Source organism: Pinus tabuliformis, chromosome 1_2 (genome assembly GCF_031772625.1).
Source record: "Pinus tabuliformis cultivar Carrire ecotype Pingquan chromosome 1_2, CPIR1, whole genome shotgun sequence".
NCBI classification, from domain to species: domain Eukaryota; kingdom Viridiplantae; phylum Streptophyta; class Pinopsida; order Pinales; family Pinaceae; genus Pinus; species Pinus tabuliformis.
This window is the reverse complement of record NC_142298.1, coordinates 878817341-878825843: the sequence shown is the minus strand read 5'-3', so window position 1 is coordinate 878825843 and position 8503 is coordinate 878817341. Positions and strand designations below refer to the sequence as shown.

The 8503-nt window shown below is 41.1% G+C and overlaps 1 pseudogene; it reads right to left on the bottom strand.

The window, feature by feature from the left end:
• Positions 1 to 1036: 1036 nt before the first annotated feature.
• LOC149208763 (putative pentatricopeptide repeat-containing protein At3g13770, mitochondrial pseudogene) lies at positions 1037 to 8293 on the bottom strand (annotated as a pseudogene).
• Between the last annotated feature and the right edge of the window lie 210 nt (positions 8294 to 8503).

The following is an 8503-nucleotide window of genomic DNA, read 5'->3' as shown; positions in this document are numbered from 1 at the left end:
AAGTCTCTCTTTGGGTGTTTCTCAGGTATTCAATAAGGGCTCTGAGCGCGTGTCAATTTTCATGGAGTCTTCGAAGAACACTCATAGCAGCATATATGCAACGTACAGGTCATAAATAAGACATATGCAAGTACATGTACATGTACATCTAGTTAGATTGAGAATCTTATTCACTCTAGGCAATAAGCCTGCACCAAAATAACACCATATAGAATAGTGTAGGCAGCACATGCTGTAACCAGGGCTCATTCAGTGTCTGAACGAAGATTTCTAATCATCAACATCTGGAATTAAGATTAAACCCTAGTTACCAGAAACAGATGTACCTGGGTCCGGGGTGCAGAGATATGGTTCAAATACTTTTCTGGAAAGTAGTGATACTATATGGTGTATGTATTGTTGACCGTATCCCTAATTGTATCATATGACACAGAAATAATAATCCACTGATAAAATGACAGACCAGAAAAACCCAAAATTCATATCTTTTTGAATTCACTCCAATACACAAATTTTCCCATAAAGCACCGCTATCCCAACTTCCATCGCAACTTCTATCGCACGCTCGTGTTGTGCACCTGAACTAAGGAGATTTGTCTTCCTGCTAAGATGATTTATGTGCGCTGCATGAGCCTTGGGGAGACTTTTCTCTCTGTTGATTGAGGAGATTTTTCTGCCTGTCTTGGGAGGAGCTTTTTTGTTTTTATTTTTCCCTGCATGAGCTTCTGCCAGCTGTGAAGCATTTATTTTATGCCTGGAAATTCCTGCCTGTGTTTTTCCGCAAGAGAATTCTAGAGATTTTTGAAACTGGAGGCTTTTACCTGTGGTTTTCTGCTTTGAAGAAAAACAGAGTCTGAGATCAAGCCTTGGCCCTTATCTGTTGAAATTGTAACTAGGTTCCATCTTCATAATGTAAATTTATCATTGATGTGTCTATTATATTTATTGTCAAGCATGCTCTTCATGCTTTATATTGGTCAAAAGAAAATTTATAAGGGCATATTCTTCATGACCCTTGCAAAAGAAATAATTAAAATTTGTCAAGTGGTATTTGTCTCACCAAGATGCCAAGTTGGCCATCCTACCCCTCAAGTCAGCACAGCTATATGTGGCACCCTTTCCCTTGTGGAGAAGACAATATATAGCTCACATGCATCTCTCAATTGGACATCATCAACACACATACATCTGATCTGAAATGAAGACAAGGCTACTTGCTAAATACAAGGCTACTCGCTCAAAAACAAAGGCTACTCGCTCTTGGAGGCCGAAAACAGAAGACAAGGCTACTTGCTCAAAGAAATTCAGAAGGCCAAATAGAAGTAAATTCTGCGACATTCTGTAACTCGTCCCTGTGGAGAAAAGTGGGAAACCTGAAGTTATACTTCTGTGGAAAATGTGCAAGTTGAGGATCATATTCTGAGATAGAACTCAAAGTTCAGTGACATAATCTGAGGCTAAGACAGAAGAAAAAAATCGGCCCCTCTAAGAGATCTGAAGCAGACCTCTTTGCAGAATCTTTTATGGAGAGTTTTGGGAGCATCTTGTCTTGATATGCTGCAGGGCTGACTTGGCATGATTGGTCTCCTGGTCAGGTTAGATATTATTTGGATTTCTCTTGTTGACGAAGATTCTATAAGGAAAGTATTGTTGGGTTTTCCCCTCGCCTCTAGACCAATTTCTTGTGTCTCTTATCTTTTTGTGCAATGTACTTGTATAATTGTTTGATGACCTAATGAATGAAGTAATTGCTAAATGAAAAACCTATATAAACAGTCACAAGTAATTATCATGTTAAGAAATTCTATCATGCATTCGAATTTCAACATGGTATCAGAGCTTGGATATAAAGAGCTGTTTGAACCAAGGTGATCCAATGTTTGTGGAAGAAGTCTATGATTGCTATCAAAGAATCTAAGATCTATCTTTGTGTTGGGATCCATGTCTGAACTCTTTGACAACAGGCATTCGAACTATGTAATCACTGTCCCTGTGGAACCATGTGGAGAGGTCCGAGTTACCTCAGAGCAAAGTAATCTCTAAGGTCCGAACTATCCAAGGCATTTGAATTTTCTGAGTAGACAAGTTTAAGTAGACATGTTTGAAGGCTTATAAAGAAGACCATGCCTCAAACTCTATACACATATGACATCCAAATTATCTTGTTCTCTATACGACAAGCATGAAAGTCTTGGTTCAAAATCCCGAGGCACTATGTTTTAGTGGAACTAGCAACCTGTAACACTTTATCACTATGAATTATGCAAAGCCTGAAAACACATTTGTTGGTATTGTAGTGTTGTCATTGATGTCAACAAGCTCTTGGTGTTGTTGGTCATATGCATGTGCGATGAGTGTTGTGTGATGGTTGATTGGTTGATGGTCTTGTTAGTTGGCATTGATCTCAACATACACCTATGACTAGACCTAGTGGAGATGATGTTGGGGCTGCTGAGGAGATGGATTCCAGACATGTTGAGTTGGTTGGAGATGTTGCTGCTCCAGGTGGTTGGAGTGTTGCACAAGATGTTGCATATGTCTATACATGTTTTGCTGCTCACTTATTTGCTGCTTATGCCTCATGAATGATATGTTGCTCTCCTATGATGAGGCTATGCATTTGTTGCTGCTCATGATGTTTTGGCATGATGGATGTTGCTGCTCAGTCTTTGCACTCATGGAGAGATTGCACATGATAATTTACTGCTGCTACCTATTGATATGCTGCCCATGTTTTTAGTTGATGATGCATTATGTTGTTGGTTGATGGGTTTAATGATGATGAGGATGTATATTTGCTGCTGCTACTATGATATTTTGCCATGTTACTGCTAGTAGATGATTTTATTGTTGTTGCTCATGTGGAGCATGGTGGCTGCTAGTTGTTTCTATGATCTTGCTGCAGGATCTTCATTGATGGAATGGCGATGGCCAAGGTGTTGAGTGGCCACGCACTAGTTTATGAGTTGGATAGTGCCTCTCTTGTAGCTGCTGCACATTGACAGAGTATATCATTGCTCATGGAGGCCTTATGTTTTGATGGATATGCCATGTATTGCATTGCTGCTGCCATATGAAGCATATGTTAATGCTCATTGATGTCATGCACTCATGATATTTTATGTTTTGGGCATGTAGTGATGAGAGCACCATTGTGTGCAGATGTAAAAGCCATGTACTATCATTGTATCATCTTTTGGATGTATTGCTCATGGAGTCTAGCATATCTTGTCATTATCTATGTATGGGTCAATAGATGTCCTAGTCATGTTTCATAATATATATCTTTGATGTAGCCCCACTTTATTGGGTGCATGATGTAAACTTGGTTCCATAAGCGTCATGGTAGGTGATAGGTGTAGAGGAGATATATGTCGGTCCTATGTACTTGTCACAATAGTGTACTTGCTCCATGAAGCATTATGTTGTAATGTATTGTATATCATGTCCAAAGTCAGTTAGAGTCATGGTCCTTGAGTAGTAGTCTCTTGCACTTGGCAAGGAGGCTTATTGCAGCAGGTAAAGTATTGATTGCAGCTTCATTACATGCTTAGGGGGAACATATTCAAACTTCAGTCTTCCGAGTTGGTATGGCTTTGGCTAGTGTTGTTGGCAGCCGGTTTCCTTGTTCTACATGATTATCTTGCAGAGGATACGTCTATGGGTTGCATCAGAATGATGTTATGTATGACAGGGGGAGTTCTTTTCTCTTCCAGCACATTATTGGCATTGTTCTTCAGTGTTTGTATGGCCCTTTGCTATTGATGTCAAAGGGGGAGAGATTTTGGATTTTTGAGTCAGCCTCACATGTTGTATTGAGGTTGACATCAATGCCAAAGGGGGAGTTTGTTGGCATTGTAGTGTTGGCATTGATGTCAACAAGATCTTGGTGTTGCTGGTCATATGCATGTGTGATGAGTGTTGTGTGATGGATGATTGGTTGATGGTCTTGTTAGTTGGCATTGATGTCAACATACCTATGACTAGACCTAGTGGAGATGATGTTGTGGCTGTTGAGGAGATGGATTCCAGACATGTTGAGTTGGTTGGAGATGATGTTGCTGCATGTGGTTGGAATGCTGCTCTAGATGTTGCATATGTCTCTACATGTTTTGGAGACATTGGATTGTTGCTTCATGTGTTTTGTTTTGGATGCTTGTGTTGGAGGTGCTTCCACCAATGTTGGAGGAAGTTAGTTGACATGATGATGATGCTACAGATGTTAGAGATGCTGCTACAGGGTATATAAATGTTGCTACAGGTCCTGGAGGGGTTTAGAGATGTTGTGGTTGTTGCTTGAGGAGCTGGAGGTGTTGGTCTTGGTTCTAAAGTTGGCAGAATAGGTCTTGCATGTCATTGACTTGTTCCTTGCCTATTCATCAGTTGCAAACTTATCTCAGTGGCTTGGAAGAGTGTTCAGACACTAGAGAAGATGGACCCACAGGTGGCAGAGGTTCTGGACTGAAGAACTGATGCTTTCACTAAGTTTTAGCCCCAGTCACATGCATGATGGGTCACAGGAGCGGTTTTAGGCTCCAGTCACATGGAGGCAGGCCTAAGGGAGCAGTTATAGCTCCAGTTGCTTGCAGGACTGTGTTTTGGGAGCAACTAGGGATTTTCATGAGAAAAGCTCTGCATTCCTCGCGTAGTTGAGCTAATTTTTATGTTTTGGCGACAACCTATCAATGGCTTATAAAACGTGGGATTCACCAACTTTGAATCTAAAGTTGTCACCTTATTCAAATTCGTGATCATGGATGTGGCCATACATTTGCAGCCCTCCATCTAGAATCTCTTCAGGGTCTCAATTGCATACTTACCCTGCCCAAGGAATACCTCCCCTGGTTTCCACAAAACCTAGAATCTACCCCTAAAACTTTTTACCTCCTACTGCTTAACATCTTTCTAGGCTCTTGTTAGATTGGGGATAAATCACGTCATTAAATGGGAGCTATGCTTCTACAATGCTGGTGTTGGAAGCCATGCACTTTCTATTTGATGGTTGCCACAAGACAAAAATGGAATTTTCTGCAAAAATACGATCAGCAGAAAAATTTGGGACACCAAGTCAGCTCCTAAGTGGACAAATGTGGTCTATGCCTTAGGCAACCACTTAGGAGCCCTGTCACAAGAAGCTACAGGTAAATTCATTGAAACTGCTCCTACTATTCAGTTTGCTTGCTTGAATGAAATGGGAATAGTGGTTTATCCAATCACCTAGAAAATGCGTCATTATTTATCCAGCCTTTAGGTGGCTGCTTTGTTCTCGACACATAAACTAATTTGCTACTAACCTGCTCAAATCTCTAAGCAGGAAGAAATTCAGGACCCTGCCATCTTAAGTAGAGCATGATGCGATCTCAGATACTGCATTTTCGGAAACTTGTATGGATACTGAAATCCATTCCTTCGCAGGGATTTCCTTGATTTATTATAGGCTATTCTTGCCAGACTTGATGTATTTCACTTTTCCTTTTCATTGTTCCTTCTTCAAACATCTTTTGTTTCCTTTATCTTTTGTACTTACCAAATTCTCCGATTTTTCTCAGCAGACACTGCTAAAAGAATAAATAAAGTCCCCATCATAGAATCATTACAAAACTGTCCACATAATCTTGTTTTAATCATATCTGTATATTTTTTCCAAGTTAGTATCACCAATAGTCTCCACAAGAACATTGCCCATCCTTGAAATGATGGTAACGTTTGGTATCCCTCACAATTATTTGTCTAGAAACAATCCTGGAAATGAACTTTGCAGCCGAGTGGCACTCGCCACAAATGCAAAGGTTTTTAATAACTCGAATAACAGTACCAGGGTCTGTGTTGATAAGCCCAAATGCAATTGCCAGCTTCTCACTATGGTGGCTAAGAAGTTGTTCTTTCTGCTCTTCCTCTACATCATTCAGGACAAAACTTGTGTCAGGCACATATCCTGCTGCCTTCATCTGCAAAGATAATCCTTTCAACTTCTCATAAATTTTCACTGTTTTGAGGGTGCGATCTGTCTGCTACAAGAAAAGCATGCACATGTTTATTGACTTCAATCCAACTACATCCAGGAGTCTTTTTTACCTTTCTGTCCTTCATCATTTTTCGCACCTTTTGAACGCCATTCCACTTGCCAAATGAAGCATAGATGTTTGAAAGCAGTACATAAGGGGAGTCATTTTGAGGGTTCAATTCAAAAAGGCAATCTGCCACACGTTCTCCTAGATCTACGTTATTATGAACTCTACAGGCAGAAAGCAGAGAACCCCAGACATTAGCATCAGGTTTCATCGGCATCTTCTTGATTAAGTCTCTTGCCTCATCGAGGTGCCCGGAGCGGCCAAGAAGGTCCACCATGCAACTATAGTGCTCCATTGCTGGTGTGAGTTTATAGCATCGAATCATGGAATCAAAAAATTGTCTGCCTTCATCCAGTAAACCACCATGGCAACATGCTGATAAGACACAAAGCAAAGTGACATGGTTTGGATTCATACCAGAATGCTGCATCTGTTCGAAGAGTTTGAGTGCTTCCTTTGCACAGCCATGCATGGCATATCCTCCAATCATAGATGTCCAAGAGACAACATCTCGTTGCCGCATTGTGTCAAATACACACCGTGCCTCTTCTAAGCTACCACATTTTGCGTACATGTCTACTAGAGCATTTGATACAAAGATATCAGACTGTAATTGGCCTCTAATTATTTCTTCGTGAATACCTTTAGCTTGTTCCAAAGCTGCCAGTTTGCCGCAGGCAGAAAGAACACTGACAAATGTCTTCGAGTCCGGCTTCACGGAGGCATTCTGCATTTGTCTATAAAGCTCCAGGGCTTCTACAGTATGTCCATTCTGAGCATATCCTGCAACCATTGCTGTCCACGATTCAGTGTTTCTCTCCGGCATATCCCAGAAAAGTTTCAGAGCCTCATCGGCATGCCCATTCAGCATATAACCTGCAATCATAGTAATCCATGATATTGCAGTTCGCCGGGGCATTTTCTCGAACACTTCACGTGCCTTTTCTATGTTACCGCATTTTGCATACATGTCCATCAGGGCATTTTCTAGCAACGTATCCGACTGAAATCCATTCGTACTTATTTGCTCATGGATATCCATGCCTTGTTCCAGAGCTCCCAAGTTGGCACATGCAGAGACTGCACTTGTAAAGGTTTTTATGTTTGGCTTTACACCCAGTGATTGCATTCGGTGAAACAGTTCCAAAGCCTCGTTAACATGGCCATTCTGCTCAAAGCTTGCAATCATACTCGTCCAGGATACTACATCTCGTTGCAGCATTTTGTCAAACACAGTTCGCGCATTCTCTATACTCCCACACTTTGCATACATATCTACAAGTGCATTCCCTACGAACACATCGGACTGAAATCCCCTCCTAATTATTTCGTCATGGATCTCCATTCCCTGCTCCAGAGCTGTCAGCTTCGCGCACGCTGGAAGAATGGTTGCCAGAGTAAAATGATTGGGTTGGGTACCCGTTCTCTGCATCTGCCGAAACAATCCCAAAGCCTTCTCAGCCTGCCCATCGCTAACGTAAGCCGATATCATGGAAGTCCATAAAATCACATTTCGTTCACACATTTCCTCAAACACTTTGCGAGCATCCATCAGACTTCCGCACTTGGCATACGCGTTAATAAGGGTATTTAGAACTATTTTATCTGCAACGAATCCCCTGGCACGCATATGAGCGTGAACTAATCTTCCATCTGACAACGATTTCTTCTTAATACAGCTCTGCAAGAAGCATACATAAGTTGAAGACTCTATAGGGAGGTCGTTAGCATGCAAAACTTGAACAGCCTCCTTCAATTTCCCCTGTGTACACAGAGCTCTTATGTTCTCGTTACAGTAGGAATTGTTATATTTTTCAACCACAGCAACAGTCGCTGTCATTCTAATCTGAAGCTGAAGCACTATCCCAATACGCAATACGACTGTGTTCCTTTGGTTTCTTATTGGCAGTAACTTCGCCATCGTTGCAACGCCACCCAATCTGGGTGACGTCTCTAAATGCCGTAACAGAGTTTGCCGTAACAGAGTTAGACGAAGGGCTAAAGAGAAGTGAGGATGTCTCATAACGATCCTGAAATCAGTGTGTGCTTGACTGGAGCGAAAATATTCATAAATTCTGATGGCACTGACGGCTTTTACCATATAACCCCCATAACACTGGAATCAGTGTGTCGCGGAGTTTGGATGACAGAATTGCTTAGTTCGCCCTCGGATATGTTCAAAACTTTGAAGTGATTCTGCTATATCTTCGTAGTTTACGAATTTCGCATGAAATCATGTACATGAAAATTAAGTAGATTTGCTTTAGATTATTTTACTTGTGATTAGCATAATTATATAATATTTTATATATATGGTTTGCTTTAAACTTAAATGAAATTCCAATTGGAATTCAACTCAGGCTCATGAAGACCACAACACGAGATTTATCATGGCTCCACCTGCTCTTGGATCAAGATTCCACGCGTAGATT